Source organism: Pyrus communis, chromosome 17 (genome assembly GCF_963583255.1).
Source record: "Pyrus communis chromosome 17, drPyrComm1.1, whole genome shotgun sequence".
NCBI lineage: Eukaryota > Viridiplantae > Streptophyta > Magnoliopsida > Rosales > Rosaceae > Pyrus > Pyrus communis.
This window is the reverse complement of record NC_084819.1, coordinates 4,355,046-4,368,390: the sequence shown is the minus strand read 5'-3', so window position 1 is coordinate 4,368,390 and position 13,345 is coordinate 4,355,046. Positions and strand designations below refer to the sequence as shown.

Sequence of the window (13,345 nt, the reverse complement as noted above, 5' to 3'; positions counted from 1 at the left end):
CATGTCCATTCTTAATTTCAGATTGTGTTCTTTTTGTTACAAACCACACCAAAAATAGGTGGGGTAACTGCAACTAGTGATTTATTTGTCAAGCTTAACGTAATAACACAACACATGAGGAAAAGAAGAAAAATTCTCTTCCCATGATAAAAGTGCAAAAAATTCCAATATCCCACAAAAATATTTCTGAGACCTTAGAAGTGACACAAAACTATCTCCAAGAAGTGACAAATATATTTCTCAGACTTTAGAACTGCCATTGACCTGAAAATCTTTGTTAGATTTTAACCTGTCGTTCCTCAACCGATCTGCTATCAAGAAGGCCAGTTCAAGAGACTGGGATGCATTCAGCTTGGGGTCGCAATGTGTGTGGTAGCGAGAGGTCAAGTCATTGTCGGTCACAGCCTTTGACCCTCCGATGCACTGTGTCACATTCTGCCCAGTCATCTCCAGATGCACTCCTCCAGGATGGCTCCCTTCTTGTTCATGGACGTCAAAGAAAGCTCTCAATTCAGCCTGAGCCAAAGCAAACCGCCACCAAGTAATCAATAAAACGGACTAGCAACTTGCATTGTAATAAAATGTGTAGGATGAACAGAGTTTTATCCACTAGTTGAGTACTTACCCTGATTGCAATCATCAAATGGTCGTGTATTAAGCCCACATGGAGCCTTTATGGTGTTGCAGTGCATGGGATCACTGAACCACGTGACAATAAGCCCTGCCTGGCGCATAGCTCTAATCAAATGGGGGAGCTTTTTCCTCATATTTTCCGCCCCCATCCTGGTAATTATTGTCAGTCTACCAGGTTTGTTATGAGGGTTCAAAACTTCACACAATTTGACAAGCTCTGTTGGGTCCATTTTATCACTCACCTGCACGAGTTCAAACATCATTACCTAATTATTAATGGAGACAAACTATTTTGCAACCTTTGTTTTCATCTTACAAAACCATACTAACTACAAATAAAACTCGCATTTTATTGTTTCTTTGAATTCTAAAGTAACAGCCAAATTACCTTAATGCCAAGAGGGTTGGATACACCTCGAAGGAATTCAACATGTGCTCCATCCAATTGTCGAGTCCTCTCGCCTACCCAAAGCATGCGTGCGGAACAGTCATAGTAGTGTCCTATTGTCGAATCCTCTCGAGTCAAGGCCTGCTCGTATAGTAAATGAAGGCATTCATAAGATACCCAAAACTCCACTGTGTTCATTATTGGATTGTCACTAGTAGCCCCAGCAGCATCAAGAAAACCAATAGCTTCATCTACTCTCTGTGCAAGTTCCATGTACTTATCTTCATTCGGGAATAATTTGTTGCAACCAGAAATAAACCTTGTCAATGTGGATACTGAAGTATTATTTCACACCAAAAATTTCTAGTAGAGCATGAGAATAAAAAAGATCTGCATCTGGTCATGTAAAACATGATGAAATTGAGGTTCCACCATAAAACCAATTGGCAATATGAGGAGTAGCCCAAGATCATATAAGCACATAGCAAACCTTGTCCCTCACCGATGTGGGACAACTCTCAACAAAACATTGTAGCAAATTTCTAGGTGCTTGGCTCCATTAATCACTTCCAGAAGATAAAGAATTTAATTTTCAAACTACACAAGAGAGCTGTAATTTAATTACAAGAACCACATCTTGGCAACTTGTCGCACGCTCCAGAACATGAGGAGGATAATTGATAATATTTGAGACCACTCATATGGTAATGCTAACTGCTTAAGAAAAGGACAATTGCATGCTCAACGTGTATGTAGCTTTCTGCGTTGGATGGAAATACAAGATGCCTAGAAGTGCAGGCTAATTTGCAGAAAGCCAATAGTTATGGTTGGAAGTATCACATGGAATAGAAGTCAAGATGTGATTTGTTGCAGATACACACCTGTTTCCTTGCTCACTATGTTCTAAGAAGTCCAGATTCCAATCTGAGACTCTTTGCATGGCAGCGTATCCACCAGTGGCAATTGCTCGTTAGAGGAAATGTCAAAACAATGTTACAGTAGTATTTATGGAACATTTATCCCATTCAATGGGGAGTTTCCTGGTAAAAAAAAAAAACAAATAAGACGATCTAAAAACTGGCTTTTGATATTATTAGAAGCATGAAAATGGGAAGGCAGGTTTGCACAAGGGAGTGACATCCTGGGAATTACAGTACCAATTTCTAATGACAAGGGTAGCCGCAAATTGAAATCCTCAGAGTTCAAGTTCGTTAAGTTTAAAGGAATTCCATTAATATCACTGTGCACACATCAAGCCCAAAAGTAGCGTTAGGGAGAAGGATTCACTCAGCAACTTAACAATTCGTGTCATGAAACGAAAACCCAATTAATAAAGTGACCAAAAGTCAAAACTACATCTTTCTTATTTTTGGGTCATTTTACTCACACTTGCCGAGAAAACTTAAAACTAAAACATAAACTCAATTCCCATTCCTTGCACCAACGTAGTTTAGAATAGAATATTGCTTCGTCAAAAATCAAAACTTAAAAGAGAGCAAATTTCAAAAGGGGGAAAATTAAATGCTCAGATAATTAAAAGGAAAACCTAAACAATAATTAATTGGAGAGAAAAAATAAGAAAGGCTAAGAAAGGCGGACCTAGATGACGGGCATTTGGGCACCATAAATGAGAGTAATGGCCATCTGCAAGAAGACCCCGAAGGTGTCTCTGATGTTATTGGCATTAAACTCCTTGAAGCTCTCGGCGTAGTCTCCGCCTTGCATCAGAAACGCCTCTCCCATTACGGCATTTCCCAGCCACGTCTCTAGCCACCTCGCCTCTTTGGCGAACACGATTGGCGGGAACGTCTCCAGAGTCGTCAGAACATCCCGAAGCTCGTCTGTGTCCGGGTAAACGGGCAGCTGATGGGCCTGCTTGGATTTCCACGAGTCCAAGGCCCAAAGAGAGTGATGAATGAGTGGCAGTGGTGGGGTTGGGCTTTCTGGTGAGGTGGAGGAGTTTGAGAAGGTTTGTGGGTGGTGAGGAGGCAGTGGTACGATGGAGGAAGGGGTTTGGGGCGGCGAGATCAGCAAAGCCTGTGGCTGTAGGTGTCAGAGCCATACCAGGTTTATTCTTCTGTGCTTCAATCAGACTATGATGCTGCTGGATTAATACAAGATTCATCCCTCTTGTCTATCTATTTATTATTTTAATATTATATCCTCATGTGGAATTCTCCTTCAATCCTAAACCCTAAGGAGATCCTCTAAACCCTAATCCTCTTCAGATCTCTTCCACCTAATCCACAAAACCAACACATTCGGGCCTTTAAAATTTGATTCAACAGTTACAAACAGAGGATCCCTTTAAAAGTTATAATAATTTTAGCCGTTTAATCAAATTTCAAAGATCCGAATTAGTTGATTAGATGGATTAAGTGGAAGAGATCTAGAGATGATCTCTTTCCCTAAATCCTAATCCAATTCTTCACCTTCACACAATAGTCGAGTTGCCGCATGGCATCCTTGCTGAGAGACACATCATGTATGCTAAGGTGGTAGTTTCAAAACCAATCATGTGATGCCACGTAAAAAATTTAAATATGTAACAACACGTGGTAGATTTAAAAGGCCACTTTGGTATTCCCCTTTCATAGCATTCCTTCCCATGAATATGCATTAAAGAGCAAAATCTCTAATACTTTTGTTCCATTATTTAGATAAGAAAGTGTTTCTAGCAGTAGTAGGTAAAGGATAAAACTACCTCAAATATAAGTATATATTTTAGTTAAATATCAGAGTACGCGACCAACAAAATTACAAAATAATAAGAATATTATTAAATAAATAAGAATGCTGAAACGGCTACAAAACTTGAAGAGACTACATTGTGACTAACTTGATTTTCAAACTATATTACAAGCAATATTTATAGAGAACTAAACCTAAGAAATCCTAACTCGGATGGGCTAGGCCCAAATCCTAAACTAACAAGCAAAACCTTGATGCACGACATGAGCAGATGTGGATGCAAGCTTTATTATGCTAATTTCTGATGCCAATTCTAATCCAAATTTCCTTCAGTGCAAGTGCAGGATTCCAAATGCCAATGTCAGTGCAAGATTCCAAATGCCAATGTCAATGCAAGATTCCAGTGCTAGTGCAAGATTCTCATGCCAGTGCCAGTGCAAGATTTCCATGCCAATTGTGAGCTTGTGAACGAACATGAACAAATAAGCTAAAAACCCAACTTTCGCAACGTCACTCGAGTGGTCACCAATCCAAGCACTTGAACGATTGTTGCGACAAGCAATAACAGACAAACCAAACAACATCAACAAACTCATTATGGGACTCTAAACCAAGCCCAGCAGTAGCTTCAAACAACAAGTGGGGCCCAAAGACTTCAAACAAACCAAGTAGCCCAAAAAACTAGAAAGCCAACCAATTTTTTTTTGTCCTTTACCTGTATGGGCCTCAAACCAATTTTTTCTTTTTCCTTTTTCTTGTTTCTTCCTTTTCTTTTTTTTTTTCCCTTTATTCCGTTCTCCTTCTTCCTCTTTTTGGTTTATAGCGACACAGACTTACGAGTTATTCCCGCAGGTTACAACAACAACATTCAAGGGTTCAGAAGCAATGTCAGTGCAAGTGGTTTCACCAAATCCAGTGCGACTGGGGAGGTGCAGACCAAAGCAGTTGGGGATACGGGCGGTGCAGCGTGGTTCACAAATTTATTTGACAGTAGGTCAAATTGCAGTGGTGGTAGAACACATTTAGGTATGAGCAGATAGTGGTGCGGGTATACGGAACAGGTGCAGGTTAATCAGACAGGTTGCGTGGGTGCAGGTCAAACAACGGAGTACGGGACAAAAACTATTGAAACTGATTATTTGATCTCAAGGATAGGTTGTAACCATCACTTTAGCTAAGTCATGAGATAAAGTGATATCTACAACCTTGCCTATTTGTCATCCCATACTTTGTCATTCATACTTACCTTTTGTCAATCCTTTTCCCTTATTTCAAGGGTCTCTTTTTCTTGTAAATGATTATTAGTTTTGTCCAGTTGCTAAGGCTTAATTCATGGGATTGTGTATGGGTGGTTAGCCTACTATCCTTGTAGTTTACTTCTTTGGCTCTTTATAAGAGTTGCATTCTCTCTTGTAAAGTATCTTATGATGAACTATACAAAACCATTGAAGCTAAAGGTTAACATGGTATCAAAGCAGGAACCGTATAGTCTTGTCTCTGTCCTTTTTTTAGTTCAATTTTCTCTTCTGTTGAGATAACAGAAGATAATCATTTTGGCTCTGAGGCTAAAAACTCCTCAACCTCATCTCCCAGCATAACTCATGGTGAGACCAATCCAAACCAACGATTGTGCTCAGTGTTGTTGATCAAGTTCAATTATCTCCCTTGGTCATGAGCTATCTCACTTGCCTTAGGAGGAAGGCCGAAGCTAGGGTATGTCAATGGAAGCATTATGCCTCCAGAATTCTCTTCACAAACTTATGATGCATGACACTCCACTGATTAGCTTGTCATGTCCTCAATACTTAACTCCATAGAGCCCAAATTGGCTGAGCTCTTCAGCTACTCAAAATCCTCAGATCTTCTATAGGAATTTATCAAGGAAATGTATGGCAACCAAAACAATGTGTCGTGTATCTTTTAACTAAAGAAGAACATTGCTGGTTTGAAGCAAGGTGACCAATACTTCGTTCAACATCTTAGAAGCATGAAATCCATGGAGAATGAGCTTGATATGCACCGTTCATACACAATTGACTCCGCTGTGCTGTTGAAGTTGCTTGATGAAGATTAAGAGTTTCAACTCTTGGCTAGCTTGGGAGCTGAGCATAAAGATCTTCACAATCATTTATTAATGACACCAGAGCTAGCATCTTTCATTAGTGTGTGGCATGCAGTCCAAAGAGAGGAAACTCGAAAAAAAGTGAAGCATGTTAAGCCCAATTCTACCTCCAAGGCTAGGGTTTTCACGTCTAACCACAAAATAACTGATGAAAGATTTTTTGGGAAGAAATTTGACTGGAAGTGAACATATTGCAACATGAAAGGGCACTTAATGGGAAAATGTTGGATTTTGCATCTTGAGTTAAAGCCTAAGTTTGACAGGGAAGACAAGATGATCAAAGATGGAAAAAGGGATTGCTCCAAAAGCCTTTCACATAATTGGTTTTTCAGCTGATGGGATGGCAAATTTCCCATCAAATCTTATTGCCTTGATAAATGAGTTTGCTGTTTTTCTCCAAAAGAAGAAAAGAATCACTGAGAATGAAGAGTTGGTCAATGAAAATCCTATTTAATGCTAGGGAAATGTGTTGGTTTCTTGGCAGGCTCAGAGAACAAATCATAAGACAATATTATAGGTATTATCAATGCCATTTCCACTACTCTTAATGCAAGTCTTAGTCATGTTTTTTGGATTATCAACTCAGGTGCCACTGATCATATAACTAATAAACCTTCGAGTCTTCATGAGTTTCAAAAATTAATCAATCCTACTCATTTGTCAGTAGCAAATGGGAAATTGGAACCTATTCTAGGAAAAGGGAAAATTAGATTGATGAGTGATGATGTTGAGTTCACTACTCTCTACGTACCTTCCCTTCCATTTCAGCTTTTGTCCATAGGAAAAATCACAAACACTTTAGACTGACTTGCCATATTCTATCTTCATAATGTTGTGTTTCAGGATCGAGTTACTTAGAAGAAGATTGGTGAAGGGTTCTTCTTAAATGGACTCTACTATCTCTCAAATGAGTCCAATTTTGTCAAAAATCTCAATGCCAACTTAAGTCATGTTTAGGAATACCAACTTTGGCACCAATGTCTTACTCATCCCTCAGAACCAGTGATGACCAAGTTATTTCCAATTTTTTGTATAACCACACTTAAGTGTGAAATTTGTCAAATGTCAAAAGCCACTAGACTTCTAATTGTTTCCTTTAAGTCTAGAACCAGCAGGCTTTTATGAAGTTGTTCACTCATACATCTGGGGTCTTTTTCATGTAGAATCATTTGATGGTTACAAATATTATGTTACTTTTGTTGATGACTATTCTAGAGTAACTTGATTGTATCTCCTAAAGCTTAAAAGTGACTTGTTTGATGCCTTTAAGAATTTTCATAACCTAATCACAAATCAATTTTCCTCTAAGTTATATATGTTAAGATTAGATAATGGCACTGAAAACCTCCAATAACATGTGTAATTACTTGAGCAATCATGGCATCTTGCATCAAACTAGCTGTGTTGGTACACCACAATAAAATGGTGTGGCTGAGAGAATTAATAGGGATCTATTGGGGAAAACTAGATCTTTTATGTTCCAAATGCATGCATGCAAGAAGTTTTGGTCTCAAGCCCTCCTCACTACCACATGCATCATTAATCGACTGCCAACTCATGTGTTACATGCCAAATCTCCTTTTGAAGCCATAAAAGGTAGGACCATAGACTTGTCTCATTTCAGGACCTTTGGTTGCACGTGTTATATGCACATCCAAGCTTCTCATCATGATAAACTTGATCCTAGGGTTATCAAATATGTGTTTATGGGATACTCTAGCTCTCAAAAAGGTTACAAAGTTTGCAACCCTCACATTGGGAAGCTGGCAGTCTCAAGGGATGTTCGATTTGAAGAATCATCTCCTTACTTTCACACAGATTTGGTAACTTGACCCTAATAAGGAAAACTCTATGGAAATCTGCCCACTACCTACTCCTGCAGAAATACATGAATGCACTCTTGCACATACCACCACTGAGCATCTTCACTCCACTGAGATTGCAAGTGAAGAAGTTCCTAGCACTCAGGGATCACCAGAACCAGCCCCACCAAATGTCGTTGCACCAAGAAGAAATCCTACATGAGATAGACATCCACAAGTGAAGTTACAATAGTACATTACTTACACTGCAAGACACCCTATTTCTACAGCCATTATTTATCAAAGATTGTCACCCTCTCATGTCTTATTCCTCAATAAATTGTCCAGCAACTTTAAGCTAAGGAACTTTCAAGAAGCTGTGTGCAAACCTAAGTGGCAATATGTTATGACTAAAGAACTTGAAGCACTAAATGATAACCAAATGTGAAGTGCGGTTGATCTTCCCAAATGCAAGAAGGTAGTAGGGAGTAAGTTGATATATAAGACAAAGTTCAACTCCGGTGGTACCATTAAGAGACAGAAGGCTCATTTGGTAGCTCCAGGCTTTATACAAACCTATAACATCAATTACAAGGAGACCTTTGGTCATGTTGGCAAAATGAACATTATAAGGGCATTATTGTCTATGGCAGTCAATCATGAATGACTCTTATTTCAAATGGATATGAAGAATGCATTCATTCATGGTGATCTTGAAGAAAAAGTGTTCATGAGGTTGCCTTTTGGCCATCTAAGAAAGAGGAAATCCAACGAGGTTTGCAAGCTTCACAAAGCTATATATGGTCTCAAACAGTCTTCTCGAGCTTGGTATCCAAAGCTCAATTCAGCCCTTGATAGGGTTTAAAATAAGCCATGTTGACTTTTCTTTGTTTGTTCGAAGTGGTAAAGTTGGCAAACTAGTTGTGCTTATATATGTTGATGACCTGATTATTACAGGAGATAATGTGAATGAAATCAAGGCCCTTAAGCAATTTCTTCATTAACAATTTGCCATTAAAGACTTGGGAGCATTGAAATACTTCCTTGGAATTGAGGTGGCTACTTTTTCAAATGGATTATTCTTAAATCAAAGGAAGTATATTCTGGATCTTTTAAATGAAGCAAACATGATGGAGTGTAAACCTACTCGAACGACCCTAGCGAGCACATTTCAGTTACATGATAAAGGTGAACCTCTCTCAGACCCTAATGTTTATCAACGAACGGTTGGGAAACTCATTTATCTCACCATTACTAGGCCTAATATCTATTATTCAGTGACCCTAGCCAATCAATTTATGCACTCTCCTACATTAGCTCATTGGGAAATCGTCAAAAGAATACTTCGTTATCTCAAAAGCTCAGTGGGTGGGGGGCATAATCATGAAGAACAATGGTTCCAATCACATCATGTCTTACACCGATGCTGACTAGGCTAGAAATGCACTGGACTAAAAGTCTACCACATGTTTTTGCACCTTTGTTGGTGGCAGTCTTGTCACTTGGTAGAGCAAGAAACAAAATGTAATTGCATAATCCAATGCAGAAGCTAAGTATAGGGTCATGGCAGCAACAACTTATGACCTAATATGGTTGAAGGGTCTTCTTCCTGACCTTGGTTTCACCGGCAAGACACCAATGTCTTCGTTTTGTGACAACCAAGCTGCCATGCACATTGCCTCCAATCTTGTTTTCCATGAAAGGACGAAACATATTGAAGTTGATTGCCATTCTATTCATGCTCAAGTTCAATTTAAAGTGATAGATATGGTGTTCACACGAAGTCACGATCAACTTGTTGATCTCTTCACTAAAGCCCTAGACTCTACTAGGTTCCAACGATTGTTGTGCGAGCTTGGATCAATCAATCCCCTTGATCCAGCTTGATGGGGAGTATTGAAACCGATTATTGGATCTCAAGGATAAGTTGTAATCATCACTTTAGCTAAGTCATGAGATAAAGTGGTATTTACAACCTTACCTACCTGTCATCCCATACCTTGTCATTCATATTTACCATTTTGTAAAATTCTTCCCTTTATTTTTGGGATCCTCTTTTTCTTGTAAATGATTATTAGTTTTGTCCAGTTGTTAGGACTTAATTCATGGGATTGTGTAGTGTTGGTTAGCTTACTATCCTTGTAGTCCACTTTTTCGGCTCTTTATAAAAGTTGTCTTCCTTCTTGTAAAGTCTCTTATGCTGAAATATACAAAACCACTGAAGCCAAAGGTTAACAAAAATGAACGAATAACTTTTTTTCTTCTTAGAACGAAGAATGAACAACTACAATTTTCACGATGAATCTAAACTGAAACAATCAAACAGCGGAAAACAACAACAAATTGATATGAAATGAGCAGAGTCAACCCCAAGGGATAAAATCTGTTTTGATACCAAGTTGAATATCAGAGTGCGCGATCAACAATATTACAAAATAATAAGAATATTATTAAATAAATAAGAATGCCGAAACGACAACAAAACTCAAAGAGACTGCATTGTGACTAACTTACTTCTCAAACTATATTACTAGCAATATTTATAGAGAATTAAACCTAAGAAACCCTAACTCATATAGGTTAGGCCCTAATTTTAAACCAACAAGCAAAACCTAAATACTAATATTGTGACAACCCGTTCCAAATTTTACGTTTTTATTAATTTTAAAAGCGTGAATTTACAAAAATGCCCTAGGACAAAGATTTTGACTAACGTTGACCATTGTCTAGAGAGATGTATGACTTATTCTTTTAGCATATCCTCGTAGTACTCATTGGTGCGAACGCATAGGCGAAAGCCGGTTGCGAGTCCGGAATATAACAGTATAGTTATGGACGTTTGAAGTTGGTTATTGAGAGTTAGTTAAAAATTTTGAAGGACCAATTAGATGAAAAAGAAGAAAATGGTAGCAGCCCAATGAGAAATCAGAAAGGAAAAAAAAAGGGGGAAAGAGGGGGAAGCTGGGAGCTTTTCCCGTGGGTTTTTCGTCTGTACACCTCCACGACCACCCATCTTCCAAGGCCGATTCCGGCCAACTCCGATGGAGTTTTTTGACGCCACCACCACCATCATGAAGCTCTCATTTCCCTCTATAAAATCCACCCAAGAACCACTTTGATTAACTTCTATATGGGGCGGTTTGAGGCCACGAAAATTGATGGTTCTCATGGTGCCCCGGCCACCCTTTTTTATTTTCCAGCAAAACGGCAAAGCGATGACCAATGCCACAACTTGGGCTTTATAGCCCATCATCCCAGGAGCAAATCCCAACCAACCTTGACCCCGTTGGTCCACCATAGACGACGAATTGACGTCGGGAAGTTTTAGTCACCGCTGGCTTTGTGGGCAAAAATTGACCATCTTCCGTCCACTTTTGGACTTCGTGGCAAGTATGAAAGTTTCTCCACTCACTAAAATCTTCATTTCTGTGAAATTTGAGAATTTTTTGAAATAGTTGGATTTTTTGACGAGTCGGGGTAGCCGACCGCCACCCACGGCGGCGTGTGGCCAGTGGGCCGCCAATGCTATTTTTAGGCTATGTCGAATGTCTTGAATTTAGTTTTGATATTAGAATGATGTAGGTTGATCATTGGAACCTAAATTCATTACGATACGTTACTTGATAAAAGTGTGAATCGACGATCCGACCGTTGGATCGTCACCAAACATGGATACGTTATAATACGTAATATTTAAAGATCATAGGAATTTATGGATCGGGAATCCGACATACGGATCTTCCTGAATTGGATTTGTAAGTTAGTAAAATAAATGTTAACCGCCACTTGGTTTTGGGCAATTGGCGGAGTTCCGACCGTTGGATCGTAATGAAATTTTAATATGTTATTCTAGAAGCATATTGTGGATCTTTTGGAGTTGCGGATTGGAAATCTGATATGCGGATATTTCGAGTCAAGTTATACAGGGTTGTAGACCCTACCGTCCATCTTTGATCAACGGTTGACTTGTGGTCAATGGGTCTCGAACTATTTTAGAATGTCCTTGAGGATGTGTTTTATGTGAATTATGTATTCTATTGGTAAGAGTTCTGAGATGTGGTTCGATAATTGGTCACAGGCACCAATCATTCAGGACGCCTCGATGCGTGCGCTAGAGAATTATAGCGTAGACTTCAGGTGAGTGGATCTTTTCCTTTTTATCGTTCATATTATTGATAGTTCCATCGACACTTTTAAATTGATTTAGGTATATTACCTTCATATAATTAATGTGAATGCTTGAAGTACTAATGTGAACTACGAATGGCTTGATCCCTGTTTAGGGTACGTAGGCAGTCTAACGAGACGTTAGATGCAGCCATACAATAAGTGAGATTAAATAATCGAGATAAAAGCTTTGTTTGGGAAAATGAGCAATGTCAAGGAATATAGTGAAAAACGTGAGATTTAACCCTATGTTTTGGGTGAATAAATGTTGGTTATAAATCAATGTGTGAGGAAACGAGAAGTTGTGGTTTTATGTTTTATAAATGCATGCCATAATTAGTTTACATTTTAGTATGTGATTTAGTACAACCTTGCACAATGTTGCACACCAATGCGGAGGCCAAGATAAGTTTAGGTGAGTATATAATGTTGGTATGATTGAATGGTAATTAGTGATAAATGGATGTGAGTAGAATTCATTGTCCTGCACCCCGGTGTTAGTGCTCCGCCCGAGGCCAGGACCTAGCCTTCACGTGATCATTCACCTCTCGTACCTTACACGCACCTTGGATTCCAAGGTAGATGCCAGCCTGTTATACAGACCACTTTAGATGGTTCCGACTCGTAGGTGGCTTGCGATACTTTGCACAGCCTTCACGTGATGGTAGCACTTGAGCATATTTAGTTACACTTAGCCTGTCGTACAGACCACTGTAGGTGATTCTGACTCGTGTGCAGAACTTCACTGATGAGATATTGATTGGCTAGCATATTGATGAGATATTGATTGACTAACACAGTGATGAGATACAGATTTAGCCATACAGGTCACGTAAGGTGACTCCGGCTAGTATGTTGATGAGATATTTAGAGAGCTCATTAACTTGCACCTTGGTGTTAGTGTTCCGCTAGAGTTGAGGGCCTAGCCTTCACGTGATCGTTCACCTCTCGCACCACACACGCTCACCTTGGATCCAAGGTAGGTGCCAGCCTATCATACAGACCACATTAGGTGGTTCCGACTTATAGGTGACTTGCGATATTTCGCACAGTTTTCACGTGATTGTAGCACTAGAGCGTATTTATTTACACCCAGCTTGTCATACATACCACTTTAGGTGGTTCCGACTCGTGTGCAAGCATATTGTTGATGAGATATATATATATATATATATATATTGTTGAGTTATGGATTGAGCCGTACATGTCACATAAGGTGACTCCGGCTAGATGGATGAGCTCTAGATTCAACCGTACAAGTCACGTGAGGTAACTCCGGCTAGTATGTTGATGAGATATTGATTGGCTATCATAGGGATGAGATATTGATTGGCTAGCATATTTATGAGATATCGATTGGTTAGCATATTGATGAGATATTGATTTAGCTGTACATGCCACAAAAAGGTGGATCCGGCTGACATACCATTTCGTATTAATTTATTTCACCTGGGTTACTTACTCTGTGTTATTGAGATTTTTGGCATGACATATTTATGAATTTCGCCATTCTAAGCCTGGTTTTGAGATATATATATATAT

The 13,345-nt window shown here is 39.2% G+C and overlaps 1 pseudogene; it reads right to left on the bottom strand.

Annotated features, from left to right (window-relative positions):
• Nucleotides 1-98: 98 nt before the first annotated feature.
• On the bottom strand, nucleotides 99-3,146 carry LOC137723282 (phospho-2-dehydro-3-deoxyheptonate aldolase 1, chloroplastic-like; annotated as a pseudogene).
• Nucleotides 3,147-13,345: the final 10,199 nt, after the last annotated feature.